Consider the following 18182-nt stretch of genomic DNA (forward strand, 5'->3'; position numbering starts at 1 on the left):
AAAAAGGGGGACGGTTTGTTTGTTTTGTTTTGTTTTTCTGTTTTCACTTTTTTTTTAATTACCTTTTGATGATTCTCTTGAGTTCTATGCTTGGGAATCGAATTTTCTGTTCAGGTCTGGTCTTTTCTTTAGAAATTCTTGGAATTCTTCTATTTTATTGAATGACCATACTTTCCCTAATAAGAATATAGTTAGTTTTGCTGGGTAGTTGATTCTTGATTGTTAACCTGGTTCCCTTGCTTTCTGGAATATCATATTCCATGCCTTTTGGCCCTTCAGTGTGGATGCAGTCAGATCCTGTGTTATCCTCACTGTGGTTCCCTGGTATCTGAATGACTTCTTCTTGGCAGCTTGTGATATCTTTTCTTTGGTCTGATAGTTCTTGAATTTGGCTATAACATTCCTCAGTGTTATCAGTTGGGGATTAAGTACAGGAGGTGATCTGTGGATTCTTTCAATCTCCACTTTTCCCTTTTGTTCTAGAATATCGGGGCAGTTTTCTTGAATAATTTCCTGTAGTATTGTATCCATGATTTTTCTTTTGTCATGGTCTTCTGGCAGTCCAATGATTCTTAAATTGTCTCTCCTCGAATGATTTTCTAAATCCTCTATTTTGTGAATGAGATGCTTCATATTTTCCTCAATGTTTTTCATTCTTTTGGTTTTGTTTTATAGTGTCCTGCTGCCTTGTGAGGTCACTTAATTCTAGTTGTTGTATTCTGGTTCTTAAAGACTGGATTTCATTCTTGGCTTTTTCATCATCCTTTTCCTTCTGGTCTGATTTTCTTTGTGGGTCATCTTTCATCTTCTTTGCCTCATCTTTCATCTCCTTTGCCTCATTTTTAAGCTGGTTGATTTTGGCTTTCAAGACAATATTTTCTCAGTTTAGTTCAAGTACCTCTGTTTCCAGATGACTTATCTTAGTTTTTAAGTTCTTTTCACAATTGTCTTCAGCCTCTCTTAATTGTGTTTTGAATTTCATTTTGAGTTCTCCTAAAGCCTGTATCCAATTTTCTGGGATTTCTAATATATTGTTTGCTTATACAACCCCCCCCCCATTCCATTCACTATATAGAAGTTGTCTATTGTAATTTCTTTCTTCTTTTTCAGTTGTTTGCTCATATTCACCCCTTCTTTGTTCCCTGTATTTGTCTGTGGTCTTGTTCTCTCTCATTTTTTTTGGTTTTGGGGTCTTCTGTCAGTCTCCCCTCTTGGAGCTTTGACAAAAGATCTCTCAGTGCAGTCTGTGGGGGAGGATTATTGGGGTTTGAGCTTCTCTCTCCTCTGGAGGCTTTTGGTTGAATTAAAGTCCAGAAGTCAATAGGGAGGGGTGTGGAGCCTGGGCTTCCCTGAGTTCTGAAGACTTTTGATGGGATTAAGTTCAGCTGGGTTGGGCTGGGTGTGCTCTGAGGCCAAAACCTCCTGGAAGGCTGTAGCAAATATGGAGCATCTCCCCAGCTCTGGCCAGGCTGCCAGCACTATGCTCCCTCTCCAGCTCCTTCCATACCATCTGTGTTCGACACTCTGAGCTTGGCACAGCCCTGCCCACAACTTACCCTCTCCAGACCAGCACCTTTGCCTGCCCAGATGTTCCTGCTGCTGCTGGAGGCTCAGAGCTCTAGGTGGGTGGGGGGAGGGGTCCTGGGACCTTCCTTCTGCCTTCCCCTTAAACCTGAGTGTTCTTGAACACTTGCTTTTTTTGGGGGATACCTTTTGAATTGAGTCTTTGCTCTATCTTGTTGTTAGATTTGATTTTCAGTCCCCTAGGAGCGAATTCAGTTTGTAATCTGAAAGGAAGGGTATTCAGAGGTCTGAACTTCTGCTCCTTCTAGGCCGCCATATTGACTCTGCCCCTCTAAAAATTTTTAAACATATAAATAAACCCTAGAACAAAAGTTATCATTATAGCAGCATGCAGTACTAATTGTCTTTAAGCTGAAATATCTTCCAATATAGCCTGTGTTTCCCATACCCAACAAATATTACCTGTGCATATTTATTTCCAGAAATTGCTTCAGTTGATAATTTAAGCCAAGTACATATTCATTAGCCTAACATTAGACTTTGCCACACCTGTCTATTGCCTTAATAGATTATACAGATTTTAAAAGGGAGAGATTAGGAAAAGCTTATGCAACTATTTATTTTGCGTTAAAGTCAAAATTATCTTATTGGTAAAATTAACAAATCAATCAAACACACATCTTTAAAGAGGATAACCCCTGTTTTAAATATGTACATATTTAAGATATAGATATCAGTATATAAATATATATTATACTCCAAATAATCCTTATATTATAAAAATTCCTTCCCAACAAATAAGAAAACAGTTTTGTAATTTGTTAGAAACATAAGGCCAAGGACTTGTATAAAACAGATAAAACAAAAACTAATCATAAAGAAATATAAAAATGTCTGGCTACAAATCACAAAACATCTCTTCATTTCAAACTAATTACATGTGTCTACCTTGTCTACAAAGATGTTCAGTTTGTGATGAATTTAAAAACCAACAGAGAGAGAATAATATGAAACTCAATCCCTCTTCCTCATCTATGTTAATCTATCTCATCCCCAAATCCCTGCTAAAATTTCTTGAAGATTTTTTCTAAAACCAAATATTCTTTTTTTAATATTTTATTTTTTCTAATTATATTTAAAAATAATTTTAACATTAGATTTTTTTTTTATTTTGAACTCCAAATAATCTCCCTCTCTCCCTTTCTTTCTCATTGAAAAGGCAAATAATTTGATGTAGGTTATATATGTACAATCATATAATACATATTTCCATATTAGTCATCTTGTGAAAGAAAACAGAATCCAAAAAACAAGCACACATAATAAATAAAAAAACTAGTATGCTTCCATCTGTATTCAGACTCCATCAGTTCTTTTTCTAGTGGTGAAAAGCATGGTTTTTTTTCTCATAGTTACTTCAGAATTGTCTGGGATCTTTGTATTAATGTTGAGTATCTAAGTCATTCATAGTAGATGCTATGTACAATGTTACCCTTGTTCTGGTTACATCACTTTGCATCAGTTCATGTAAGTTGTTTCCACTGTTTTCTTAGCACATCCTGCTCATCATTTCTTATAGCACAATAGTATTGCATGACAGTCAAATACCACAACTGATTCAGCCATTTTCCAGTTGATGAGAATACCCTCAATTTCTAATTCTTTGTTACCACAAAAAGAATAACTATAAATATTTTTGTATGAATAGGTCCTTTTCCTTTATTAAAAATCTCTCTTTTTTTTAACAATGGTATTACTAGGTCAACGGGTATGCACAGTTTTAACATTCCCTTAGGCATAGTTTTAAAATGTTCTCCAGAATGGTTGGATCAGTTCACAATTCCATTAATAGCTCATAGTATCCCATTTTTCCAACATCTATCACTTTTCTTTTCTGTCATATTAGTCAATATAAAAGTTAGGAGATGATACCTAAGAGTGGTTGAAATTTACATTTCTCTAATCAATAGTAATTTATAAATTTTTTCATGATGATAGATAGTTTTGATTTTTTGTCTGAAAACTTCCTGTTCATATCCTTTAGCCAAATATTAATTTAATCAATTTTTCTGAATCTTAATCTCCTCTGATATCTAGAAAGAGAAATATCATTAAATAACTATTGTGTCACAACTAAAGGTATCAATAAGACTTTCTTTTAGGTAAAAAAAGCTAAGAGGCCTTTGTTTCACAAATAAACTTGGGGACATTAAAAGCAATTTTTAAAATTCACAATTTCTCGAAGGCAAATTAACCCATTAGCTCCCCTTATCTCTTTTCTCTTTTACCTCAGAGCTAGCCACCACCAAAAGATGCTCCCTATAAGCTCCGTAAGGGAAAGATTTATCAACCCTTGAAGCCAGAAGCCAGAAACCAGAACCCAAAAACCAAACAAAGAATTCTTCCCAGGGACTTCCTCATCTTCTCTTCAGAACCCATGCTTTTCTCTCCATTCAGCCGGTATCTACAACAAAAGTGAATGCAAAGACGATTCATTATATTCATTCTATCTCCTATTATATATTAGTTTCTCTCATTTCTTTTTCAAATTCAGATATTTTAATTGTAATTTATCATGCACCAATTCCAGTTTTATGACCTGAAATACCAATCACAAAGACCAATTCTTTCAATAGTATGCATTGGCCAGCCATAACTTTATCTTATGCCATCACATCCTGAAAAGCAACACTTCTTCTGAGTCTCTGGAGTTCTCCTTATATAATCCCTATTTCAGAATCTCAGGAAGAAACCTCTGGGGCCAGGCAGGTTAAGCATTGCCTGTACATAAACTTTTTTATCACATCCTTGGCAAGTGGTCATCCAGCCTTTGTTTGCACCTTTCTCCATAATGAAAGTGAATCCCCTAAAACCTAAGGCAACTCATTTTATAGTTCTAAGTATTAAGGAAATTTTCAACACCAATTCTAAATTTTCCTCTTTACAACATCTATGCATTGCTCCTTTTTTGGCCCTCTGGGGCCAAGCAAAACAAATTCAATCATTCTTAAATGTAATATCCCTTCAAACCTTCAAGGCTTCTAGTTGAGCTCCCTTCTTAGATCTTTTTCCAGCTACACATCCCCAGTTCCTTCAAGTATTCTCCCTTATTTTTTTAGAGGTTTTATGATCCTTATTACCTTCCTTTGGAAGTTTTCCAGCATATCAATGTCCTTCCTAAAATTCTGCGGTTAGAGATGAATAAAATACTAATAACAACCACAGATAGTACTTTAAATTTTTCAAGTGCCTTCCATCTATAATTTCCTAATTATCCTCCATCTAGCTTGCTTGTATATATTTATTTGTATGTTATCTCTCCCATTAAATTTAATTTCAATGTTTGTTGATTGATTAATTGCTTTGCCTGTTACCTCAGTTGATCCTCACAATAATCCTATGCATTAGGTGCTATTATTGTCCTCATTTTACAGAGGAGAACACTAAGACTGAGAAGATAAGTGATTTGTCCAAGGTCATATAGCTAGTGAAGGTCTAACATGGGACTTGAACTCAAATCTTCCTCTCTCCAAATCTAGCATTCTAACCCTAAAGCCATATAAGTACCAGATATAATCTGTCCCAGGTATCAGGTTTACAAATAAGAGAAATGGTTGCTCTCTTCAAGGAGTTTACAATCTAATGGAGGAAGACAATTCACAAAAGAAGCTGAAGAGGGAACAGGAATTTTGAAGTGGGTGAGGGGTACCAGAGAGTATTAAGACTTGAAGTACATGAAGTCAAACCAAGCAGAGGAACTGATGGGAAATGAAGAGTTGAACATCCTGAATTCTATAAAGGAAGACGTTGAAATGAATTGTTTTGCTGTCCATCAGCCCTCTGATCAGAGCAGAAAGACAACTGAGGGTACTAAAGATGTTTTGAATATAAAGCAAAAGCAAATTTTATGATAAGATTTCTAGAGATGAGCTTATGTAAAGAAATGGCACTGTAAGGTTTACAAAGTGCTTTACAAATATTTCATTTTATCATCACCATCCTGTAAGGTGGGTGCTATCACCCTCATTTTTCAGTGAAGAAAATTGAGGCAGAAAGAGTTTAAATGACTTTCATAGGCTAACACAATCTAAAATTGCCTGAGGTGATGTTTGAATTCTGCTTTTTTTTTTTAATCAAGGTTTATTACTAACCAATCATGCTTACTCTATTTCTCTCATATGAAAAAGATTTTTGAATTCAAGTTTGGAGTTTTAATTTATTTCTATTAAATTCAATTTTATTGCTTTTGGTCCAATATTAGACCATCAAGATCATTTTTAATCCTGATATTATCCTCCCTCCAAGTTTTAGGCCTTATGTATATTTAATAAGACCTCCTGTGCCTTTATACATGCCATTAATGTTAGATAGTACAGAGAAACACAGATACCTGGAACAACTTCACTGGTGACTTCCTTCCCAATTGACATCAGATCATTAATGACTATACTTTGAATCTTTCCATTCATCTAACCACATCTCTCTATATTTTCCATAATAATAATAGTGCCACTTACACATTATACTTTTATCACAAAGACTTTGCTAAAATTAATCAAGAATATAAGCATCACTTATTATGCATGAGTTACCTTGCTATCCTCTGCTAATGGGACAATAGTGAAACAATCACTACCTTCAAGGAACTAAATCCACAGAATTCCTCTGGGCACACCTTACCAAAGAAAAAGGGAAAGAAGTTGAGCTTGACATTATCTATTCTTCATGAAATCATGAGGTTTTTTTGTGATCATCTTTTATAAACTATTCATTAACAAACACGTTGATTATACTTCACTACTTTGATGGATCTGTGATCTCATTAATGTGACTATTCTCTCATAAATATATATTGTAACCCATCCTCACATTCTCATACAGTACAATTAATGTCTTCTTTTAATTTCTCAGAAGATGTTTCCCCAACTTACATTTCACTATATCTCTTGGTCTAGATACCAAGGAAACACATTGGCTGCCCATTTTAGATGGTTATTCCCTTCACATACTATATAACCAGTTAGCCTTCTTTGCATGATGATATTCTCCATGATGCTTCTCCTGAGTGATTATTAGTAATATGTTGTAGCTTACTCACACCTAGCACATGCTTCTCCTTTGCCTCTTGACTGACCTTCACCTTTAATTATTCAGAAACTATAATATTTAATTACTAGCAACCAAACAAAAACATTATTATAATACAATTATTTTAAATGGTTAGTGTATTTAATTACAAATATGAAGCGTTTATATAAACAAAGGATGTAATACAGAGTGAAGAAAGCAGAACCAGAAGAACAATATATTCAATGATTACAATGATGCAAATGAAAACACCATTAAAAGGAAACTGAACTTAAATTAAACATATGGACAAATATTAGAAAAAGGTAGGTTAATGGGAAGAGATACATGAAATTACTGGTGTATAAAAATTTTAAAAATTTTGTCTTACTATACAAATTATTCTTTAAAATTGAGAAGGAAAGCTCCCAAGCAAATTCCTTTTATGACACAAATATAGTCCTAATACTTTAACTAGATAATGATAAAGCACAGAATAAGAACTGTAGACTAATGTCACTCATGAATATTGATTCTGAGATTTTAAATTAAGTCCTATTGAATAGACTACAGTAATGTATTTAAGAAATTTTACCAAGTAGGATTTATAGCAAGGAGACAAGGATGGTTCAACATTAGGAAAACTAATGCAATCATATAGAAAACAAAAAATCCCAAATCATGAGATTATCTCAATAGATGCAGAAAAAGTCTCAGTCAATCTACCTTAAACCAAAAGCAAGCAATGCAGGGGTGTTGTGCTAGAACCTTTCCTAATAAAGGCAACAGTTAAGCAAGGATGCTCACTCTAATCATTATTTGATATCATTCTGAAATGTTGGCAGTAACAATGAGAATAAAGAAATTAAAGGCATAAAGTAAAGAGCAGATAAAACTACTCCAATATGCTGATGATAGAATATTTTACTTAGATAATCCTTTATTGCAAAAAGATGCTAATTGAGAAAATTAATAGGTTTGACAAAGTTACAGGCTGCAAATTAAACTCTTAAAAATATAAAATATTTCCATATAATCCAAAAACTCAAGAGGCAATAATAGAATAGAAAGCATAGAAAGGGAAATCCCACTCCAAATAACAAATATATATTCAAACTATCAGTTGTTCAGCTTACCAAATCACACACTACTCTTGAGAATTATAGTGTGCTCCTTAAAGAAATAAAGAACAACTTAATTCATTGCTCATGGACAGTCAATGCCAATATAATAAAAATGATAATACTAACAAAATTAATTTATAGTTTTAATGCAATAGCAATCAAGTTATCAAAGACTAAAAACAAGATAATTAAAGAATTCAATGAAATGATGATTATACATTTTATTTTGGAAGTATAAAAGATTTAGAATATTAAGGAAAATAATAAAGAGGTAGGAATAAAAAGGGAATAGAACTTCTAGGCTGCAAACCACATTAAAAGCAGCATTCCTCAAAACCAGGTTATGATTAAAAAAACAGAAGTAGATCAATGAACTACAACACTGGAACTCAAAACTTCAGTGTTTGATAAAATTACTTAAGAAAGAATTTCCTATTTAATAAAAACTACTGGAAAAACTGGGAAAAGGTCTGGTAAAATATCTAATGATATTTTTATAATTCATTCTAAATGGAAATATGACTTAATATCAGTTAATATCTTACTATTACTATAAAAAATTAAAAGAAAAGATCTTATATCTCTCAAATCTGAGTTGGATATATAGTCTAAAGCAAAGGATAGAGACAATTACAAAAGTTAAAATACATTATTTAGATTACTTGTAAATGAAAAGTTTCTGCAAAAATAATATACAAACAAAATGCTACAAAGTATGCAAGAAAAATGGATGAACAAAATGCTACAAAAAAAGAAACCCTACAAACAAAAGCAATGCTAGGTGCAAAAGTAAAATGTAATAAGGGAACTGGCTGAATGGTGTAGGAAATAAATTTGCCTAATTTCTATGATAATGATTGGATATGAACAATGAATACACAAACACACACACACACGTACACTTGTTTGTAACTGTATGTGTATGTATATACATACACACATATATTACCAAAAGTCATTTCCCGATGAGTAAGTGGTCAAAAGATATGAACAAGTAGTTCTCAAAAAAAAAAAATAGAATTTAAAGTTGCAAGCATTTTTTTTAAAAAGTCTCCAATTCACCAATAATAAAAAACATAAAACCTGAATACCTCAGAAGTTATTGCACCCTGCAAAATGGTAAATATGAAAAAACATGTAAATAGTCATTGTTAGAGTACTTGTAGGAAGATAGACATTCCAATATATTTTTGGTGGTGCTTTGAATCAATATAACCATTTTGGAAGGTGATTTGGAATTACATAAGTAAAGTGACTTAAATCTCCATATCCTTTGACACAGTGATTCAATTACTAGCCATATGGAAAGGAGGACATTAAGAAGGCAATTTCCATATACACCAAAATGTTCATAGCAGTATTATTATCATCATAAAAAATGAAAATGTTCATCAATAGGCAAATGTTAAAATAAAGTATGATTCATGAATATTATCATATATTGCTCTTCTTCAAGAAATTATGAATATGACAAATACAGAGAAGTATAGGAAGATATACCTAAACTGAGAGTTAAGTAAACTATTCAAGAATATAAACAGGATAAAATATAAAAATCATTAAAAAGTGAATGGTCCAAAATTATAAAAAACACACACGGTTAAAAAGAAGAGATATGAAAAGAACCCCCCCCATTCTATCCCTTAACAAATAGTGTTCCTTTGTATTACATTGCATTGGACATTACATATATTTTCTGATTTTTTCAATATACTGATTATTCATACTGATTTTTATCATTTTTTCTTTCTTTCTATAAAAATACTAATTGTTATCTCTGGATAGGGCAAAGGGAAGGACATTGGAATAAATTATTATGATGGGGAAAGCAAAATATCTTTAAAAATTTAGTTTTAAAAAGACATCAATATAAATTTAAAAAATAGACTAAGGTTTTGTTTCAGGAAGAGACTTTGAACTATTAAAAGTGCTTCACAATTTCCCAACCTATTCTCTTCCAACAACACTCTGCTTTCAGCTCAGGGCTCAGGGCTCTGTTAATATCCTCATAGAATAAGGTAAGAAATTGAAGTCAATCTCTCTGGCCTATAATCTACAGCTTCACTTTCATTGAAAATGGACAAAACATTTACTCCTTTACATTCCTACAGTACCCCCTTCTCCTCAGTCTTTAAATATCACCAACAGGGTCACAACAATCACATTTTCAGGTGTTTTCAGAAATCTAGGGTGTTGCATATGTTGGCCCTGTGATTAGAAGCTATCAAGAGTAGCTTTGTGGTCTCTTAATATCTTCTTATATTAGAAAGCAATTCCCCTAAATATTTTTATCTATTCTTTTCTATACAAAGATAACTTTCCTTTGGAAAAGAAACACTAGAAGGCAAATAAAATGGCCAGATATGCTTATTTTGTGTCTGCAATCATTATGATTCCATTATCTACCCCCCAAATAACTCTTTGATACTCTACTTTTGCCCAATATATCTCCAATATATATATATATATATATATATATATATATATATATATATATTTGGTTAACAGTTTTCTCCATTAACCACCACTCAATTTGAGCTTTAGACTTCTTGACACTATTTGCAAGTAACTGCCATTTTTAAAACCATCCTCTGATACTTGTCCTTCCTTCCCATTTTCTGTATACTTATTTTAATCTTGTTTTATTATTTTTATCCATATAACTTTAATTTCTGAATATTTCTCTTGCTTCAGTTAACCATCAAGAGTGTTATAACAAAGAATTTTTTAAAAATTAAAAAACAGTTTAGCAAAACCAAATAATATAGCATACTGTACAGTAATATATAAAATATTTTATACCCAAAGTCTCTCACCTCTTCAAGGAAGGGAAGGAAGTGTGAATATATTCTATTAAATCTATGTGTTGATTCATTATCTGTGTCTATTTAAAGAGGTTCACTCTTTCCCTTTCATCAAGACTATTTCTTAGTTTCTTCAGATTTTCATTTTTAAAATATCCCATTCCTCTCAAGTGGACATCTCCTGTGGAGTTTAGCCCCTGGTATCCTATTTTTTCCTCTGAAGCCTTTGAAATGTGTTCTGCCAAAAATTCAACTATTCTTGACTCTCTTTCTTGAAGCCTTTTGTTTTTATATCACTCTCATCCCTAAAAATATTCATCATTATATATCCTATTTAATAATAGATTGTTCATTAAAATTCCTAAAGAGAGGAATTCACTTCTTATGGATGTTTTATTCTTTGTCCATGTTTTACAAAACTGAGTTGAAATAATGAAGTTGAACAATCAGGAAAATTTGAAACAAACATGTTCAGTCCTGTAGATGCCAAAACCAACTTTTTAAAAGCTCTCAGTGGTACTTTCACTTTATTTGTTTTTAGCATCCTTCTTGGCTAACTGGATGACAATGTACTCAGTAAAGATTTCCAAGATAGACCACAGAGAAGTAAATTTAGAGCTAAAAGTATTTGGTTCTTCTAACTCAAATGCAAAGCTTCCTATGCTTCTAATTATGTTATTTTCAGGAAGTAGAGTTTTGGGGTACCAACTTAACTGACACACTTTATGTTGTCTAATCCAGAGGTGTCAGACACCTAACCTGCAGGACCAGGTATAACACTCCAGTGTATATTTCAAATCAGATTAAAATATAATTTTGAAATATGTAACAAAAAATAAAAAAACAAATAATTTTAACATGTTATTTTCTAAATCAATATGTGTCCCACAAAGATCTTTATGTATAGTATATTGGCCTCTGTTTCTATTTGCATTTGATACTACTGTTCTAATGAAAAAGCTTTCCCACTTATAAATTTAGGGGAGACTAAGAAAGTATTCTCCCACCAATTAAGAACATAGATTTTTGGCATCCCTTTCTCTAATTTTTCCGAAAAATCTGAGATGAGCTTACCATTAAGGATTCCAAAATTATTTTCAGGTATTTCTATTAAACCTAAATGGAGCAGTAGTCAGAAAGATATAATATGCAGAGATATAAAGAAGAGATTATCACCATCTCCATAAAAAACTTATGCTTAATAGAGGCCCAGGGCAGCATAATTGGAAAAAAAATCAAAGAATATATTCAACCAACATAAAAGAACAGCCATTTTTCTATTTATCTGTATAGATAATAGAATGTTCATTCTTTTTTCATAGAACTTCTTTGAAGTTATTAGTAGTAAACACACATTAAAAAACTTTTAAAACAGTCATATATCAATCCTCAAGGAATCAACCAAATGACAGTATCAAATTTTTCAAAAAAGGGAAGAGGGACTTGCAATGGAATGGTTGAGAACAATATCAGTATTAGCAGAGGTGTGGAAATACTACTCTCATCCCAATAAAACATTCCAGTTGCTGTCCATGGTCTCATTCTACAGAGTAGCTTAGCTTAGGCTTGCTTTGGGCTTCAGCTCTTTACTTAAGCAGCACTTGGGTTCTAAGAAACGGTTGCTATGTCAACCAGCCACAGGACTATATATACATTCATGACCAAAGCTTATTCTTGGGGCTTTGTTGCCTCTCTTTCAAAAGTTTGAATATCTTATTGCTAAACTGCTTGCATTCATGCATTAAGGCCCGGGAGAGTTAGGCTGCATCATTTTTTCAGGCAGGTGAAAAACCCCACGATGAAATATCCCAGCCAAGCACCAAGCGACCTTTCCACTTCACCATTTTACAATAGTCATGGGCCAGACTCTTCTATTTGCACAAGCCTCAAAAGGTTTGGTGTTTAGATGATAAAGGGCACTGCTTTTTGTAATCTATTATTAACTGTCATATGTGTGTATTACCACAGAAGCACACTAAAGAGAAAGCAAGGAATGCCTGTGAAGTAGAATTATTAAATCCCTGTTTTGCCTTTTGATTTCTTTGCTGCATTTAATAGGGCATATTTCAGTACAATTCCATCCCAGGCTTCTCCCATAATCAACACATTTTTCCAACCAATATACTTATGGTCTTTTACTAGTTCTGTATTTAAATAAATCTGCAATTTAGAGAGAGAGAGAGAGAGAGAGAGAGAGAGAGAGAGAGAGAGAGAGAGAGAGAGAGAGAGAGAGAGAGAGAGAGAGAGAGAGAGAGAGAGAGAAGAGAGGGAGAGAGAGAGAAGAGAGGGAGAGAAAGAGAAAGGGAGGGAGGGAGGGAGAGAGGGAGGAAGGAAGGAAGGAGGGAAGGCCTTTAATTACCCTTTCTTCTATTTATGTTACTTTAATGGCTTTTGTTCAAATTTTCAGTCTGTTTATTTTACTTTATAATTATTGGATAAATACATCCATACTGCTATTTCAGTTAGATTTTGATAGCTGATCAAATCGTTGTTGACAGGAAGAGCACAAATGAATTTGGGGAAAACTAGAATAGTGGTGTTTGTGTTATTACATTTAAATAAAATGAAAGGTCCTGGCAATGATGTGATCAGATCTGAGGGTTTTTAAAAGAGAAAGGGGAAAAAAAAAAGCTCTCAGATAAATCAGGTCTTTAACAGTGAAGCTGCTTCCTGTTGAGACATCATTTTTAATCCTCAAGTATGTAGCCACTTCTTCTTCAAACAGATTATAAAACCAAAACAATCATATAATCTCTACTAACTAGAGGTTTACAGCTACAGATTGCTCAAAAAGAAGGAGCAAAAAAAAAGGAAAGGAAAGGAAAAAAAGAAGAGATCTAACTACAGATAATGTGAGCTAAATCCATTTGAATTGATAAGGTAGAGAAAGCCTAGCGATAAGCTCAAGGGGTTAAGATTTTATGTTCACCAAAAAGATCAATATCTAGGTTTGAAAAAAAAACAACTTGATAACACTTCCAGTTCCAATTAACTACAGAAGTATATATACAGCAGATGAAAAAGAGTAGAAACAGACAAGGGATTTTGCCCTTCCAAACAGAACCCTGCCAAGACACAACTCTGTTTGGTTTCTTATCTGTAGAACAACTCTGTGAATGACAATGTTTTAAGTGCTAAAATAGTTGAAGAAGGAAAAAATCTAGAGTTTCTGTAGGGCCATTAAATAGAAGCTGAATGTTTTAAATTGAAATAGAATTGTGGGCACAATGCTTTTCACTTTAACAGATTGTCTGGCCTGTCTATCTGCCATAGCAACTTGGTGGCTTATTTATTCATTCTCAGCCAGTATTCATTCAGTCTTACCTTTCCTTTTCCAATCAACAATCTTAAAATGAAGAGCACTAATATAGCTAAATAACCTGATACATAGATCAACTAATGTCTTGCCCAAGGTCACACTGATAGCTAGTTAGTGGCAGAGCTTCAAGATGTGGTACAATACAACAGAAAGAATACTGGCTTTGGAGTCAGAAAATCTAGATTTCAATTCTGTTTCTTAATACTTGTGTTACCTTAGGTAAAACCATCTCCATGGGACCCAGTTTTCTTTTCTATAAAATTAAGAGGTTGTACTACATGTGCTTCTAGCTCTAAATCTACAGCCCCATGAATAATATAAAGGTATTCCTTCTTCTGAATATTCCTTTCTTCCTTGACTTTCCCAACTGTTCTCTCCAATTCTGAGGAGGAATAATATGTATTGTCCTTCAATTATGAAGATACTATACTAGGTAATAATTTAGTAAACCCTGGGTAAGTCATTTAACCTCTGCCTTAATACACTGGAGAAGGAAATGGCAAAACATTCCAGTGTCTTTGCCAAGAAATCCCCATGATGATTCCTGAAGTGTCAAAGATGAATGAAAAACAACAGAAACACAAAGCATTCACTCCAGCCAAATTCATTTCTGTATGATCATGGATAGAGTTGCTTCTCTACTCGTGAGATTCAGCAGCTTGGATTTGGGTTTATTTCACTGCTGGGTTTTGTTCTGTGACAGAGGTCTAAACAGAGGGAAGAGTGGTAGCCTGAGGTGCTGCCAAATCTTCTCTCCTTGGTGGGGGAGGGGTCCCAGGAGGTCTGGAATCTTAAGGAGCAAGAAGGTTCTAACTGAGAGACAGTTAGCTCTCTCAGCCTTGAGACAAGAAAGTCTCTTAGTCTGACTAAGACTTGATCCTGAGGAAAGACTAATTTTTCTCTCTTGGTGACTGGACATCATTCCTGCCATCAATTCCCAACTGAAGTGACCAGCTGGAGAAGACAGTAAGACTGAAAAAACTACTTCATAGCTCCTAGTGCCCTGAGTCTGAACTGTGCCAGTTTGGCCAAGACCAGGACTAGCCAAACCTGACTCTCTTGGGGGGCCCAAGGCTGCCAAGGCCTGGGTTCCCCAACTTGAGGAGGGAGGAAGGGGTAGCTAGAATTAGGGTCACCTTTCCCTCTTTCCTCACAAACTTTTCCTGCAGCTATTTTCTTGTGTTTTCCCCAACTGAATTAGTTCAGAATAAAGGTTGTTGTCTTTCCCAAATTGACTTGAGTGTGAGTGGGCCAGGGAGTAATCTCCCTGAGGAGGAAAGCTCTAGACATTAGTAGTAGAGGAAGACAAAAGCCAATTTGGGGGCAGGGAGCAACCATAACTGAGGGAAGGCTGAAGGGGGAAACTACTCACTCCTCTTCTCCTCTCTCTTGGCCCAATTTAACATTCAGCTGTCTCCCCTGGACCCTGTTTCGAGAGAGAAGATATCCATTCTTCCTCTCTCCTTTTACCATTAACTAATTCCTCTAATACAGTTCCTGTAGTTCTTCAGGACTATAGAGGTGGACCAGGTTTAGCAGTCCACAATGTCTGGCATGGATTACGTCATCTAACCTCTGGCAGTTCATTCTTCTCACCTTGAAGCTCAGGAGGGCACAACTTAGTCTTATAGCAGGAAAGAATAATAGGCATAATGGGCACTTATTTTGTACTAGACATTGTGGTAAGTGCTAGTGATACAAAAAGAAGGGAAAAAGACAGTATCTGCCCTCAAGAAGCTTGCAATTTGAAAATTTCAAATCAAGTGAGGAGAGGCTAGTTTTCTATCCCTATCTGGATGTTACAGAAGTACTCTCTGAAGTAAGTGTGATACTACAAGGGGAAGAGTTGTGAGATGGTATGGAAATAGAGTAAATAATGACTGCATTTGAAGAGTAATACAGGAGAAAAAATCAAAGATTAATTCAAGGTTTTAAACTTGAGTGACTGGGGAGGCATCATCAACAAATATGAGAAATTTGGAAAGAAATGAAGGTGTTGAGTGCATAATTTCAGTTTGAGATCTGATCCATTTGAAATGCCTTTTGAACACTCAGGTGATAATCCATAAGCAGAAGTGAAACTCAAGAGACAGAAGCAAAGATGCATCTAAAGATGTTGAGTGACCTGGTTAAAACAAACAAGAAAAAATTAAGGGGTGGGGGAGAAAAGGAGAGGACTGAGGATAGGACCCTTGGCAACACCCACATTTATAAAGTGAGGGAAAGGAATATGATTAACCAGTGAAAGAAGTCTCAGAAAAGCAGTCAGGTGAATTGGAGAGAATAGAGTTAGGAATGTCAAGGAAGAGAGAAATATTCAGAAGGAGAAAATGGTCAATAGTTAAATGTCATAGAAAGGTCTAGAAGAAAAAGGCCTGTGAAAAAGGAATCCTAGCTGGCATCTAATAAGACATTAATGGCAATATACATGTAATTGAGAACTAGAATATATATATATATATATATATATATATTTCTCTTGATCCTTACATGAAGAAATATTTGTGTTTGCTGATATTTTCCAAATTTAGAATGATAAACCTATATGAAACATAAAGTCCATTAGTGATCTTAGAAGAACAATTTCAGTAGAAGAGAGGTGAAGAAAGTCAGATTCTATAGGCTGACGAATATGTGGATAGTAAGGAAGTAGGGACAGCAAACGTAGCCTATGCATCCCAAATTTTTTACCAGAAAGGTAGGGGAATATGATCTAGAATGATAATGTGAGAGTAGAAGTAGCATTAAGAGTATATTTTTATGGAAATAGGATGTATCCAAGCATATCTGTGAGCACTGAGGAAGGACCCAATTGAAAGGGAGATTATCAAGAAAGATGGAATTACAGGCAGTCTGAGTTACCGAAGAAAAAAGAAAGAAAATGAAAGGCACAAGGATGCATTAGACTTAACAGAAGGTGGGCCTTCTCATCTGAAATTGAGGTAAAGGAGAAGAGAATGGATAAGGACAAAAAAATGGCATCATCAATAGTTCTCTCAGTTATTATTTTTAAAAAGTAATTGGGGTTTGGTATTCATCCATCTACATTCCTTCACCTTGTGTGACAAATACCACATTGGCATAAGACATTCCACCTGTGATATGAGACCAGGCTATGATCACTGAAGAAGACATTGTCCTACCTTCAAACTAACCCAACTAAAACTAACCACTCACAGTGGTAAGGAAGTAGTGAAAAAGTAAGACAGCAACATTCATTTTAGTATAGCAAAGGAACCAGCTGCCTTTGTGACTTCTAAATTTCAGTTCATATAGAAGGGATCCAATGCATGGTTATCTCATACACATATTTTCACATAGGCTTGAAAAGGGGAAAAATGTAAACCAATAGTTTAAGGTGAATCTTAGAAGCATACACATTTTTAAATCAATTCAATTGTATTTATTTTAAGTGAAATTTTTTAATTTGTTAGAAATTTACTAAGAACCAGATTCCAGGGACCATGCTGAGGTATACGGATATAAGGGCAAAAATGAAATAGTCCCTGCCCTTAAGGAGCTTGCATTCCACTGAAGAAAAATAATTAAATACAAAACACAATAGAGTCCCCTTTTCCATGGTTTCAGTTATCTGAGGTCAACCACTGGAGGGCTGTCTATGAAGCACTGAAAGTCCACATGGAAGCTCCAGAAATCTGTTCATGAAGCACTATCCACAACAGACTGCCCCAGGCAGGGGGTCTCTTCTACTTCCACTTTCTTTTTTTTTTTTTAGGGTTTCTTTTGTTCAGGGAATGGGAAGCCACAGAATGCCAAACCAAGGGGCAGGCAGGAGTGGGCAGAGAGAACACATATATTTATGGCAGTCAGTTGATGTTCTCTTCTATCTGCAGTTTCAGTCATCTGTGGTAAATCTTGGAAAGTATCCCCCACAGATATGGGGGCTATGTACTAATTAGTAACAGGGGAGATATAACACTAACTAGGGAGCTCAGCAAAGGCCTCATGCAGGTATTGGTTCATGGACTGAGCCTTGAAAGCAGGTAGGGATTCCAAGGAATTATTCATTTTGCTCTATCACCAACCTCTATTCTAAGCTTCTGATTAATATTTGCTCACCTAACTAGCTCAGTCTAGACCCACTATGATCTCACTCCATGCCATTCCTAGAATATTCCCCTCCCTTTATCCTTAGTTTTCTACCTCTAGCCCTGGAAACTGAAATTGAATCTAAATGACCATTCCTCAAAGGTATATGTAAATCAATTGTCCTAGAACTCCTCTGATTGATTATACCTGAGGCATCCATGATAACATTCTTTCTTGTGTACCACTCACCTATTCGAGTTGTCTTCTTCTATTAGAATATAAGTTCCCTCAGTA

The 18182-nt window shown here is 34.6% G+C and overlaps 1 long non-coding RNA gene across 2 annotated transcripts in view; it reads left to right on the forward strand.

Moving 5' to 3' along the window:
- The first annotated feature begins 14635 nt into the window (after window positions 1-14635).
- Window positions 14636-18182, forward strand: part of LOC103098481 (uncharacterized) — a 56105-nt gene continuing 52558 nt past the window's right edge. Inside the window, exon 1 of one of the 2 annotated variants that reach the window (XR_471599.3) lies at window positions 14636-14804. This is a non-coding gene — a long non-coding RNA (uncharacterized LOC103098481). The remainder of the gene's footprint in view (window positions 14805-18182) is intronic. The other variant, XR_471601.3, reaches the window with a different exon arrangement.

The sequence above is a fragment of the Monodelphis domestica genome, chromosome 8 (assembly GCF_027887165.1).
Source record: "Monodelphis domestica isolate mMonDom1 chromosome 8, mMonDom1.pri, whole genome shotgun sequence".
NCBI lineage: Eukaryota > Metazoa > Chordata > Mammalia > Didelphimorphia > Didelphidae > Monodelphis > Monodelphis domestica.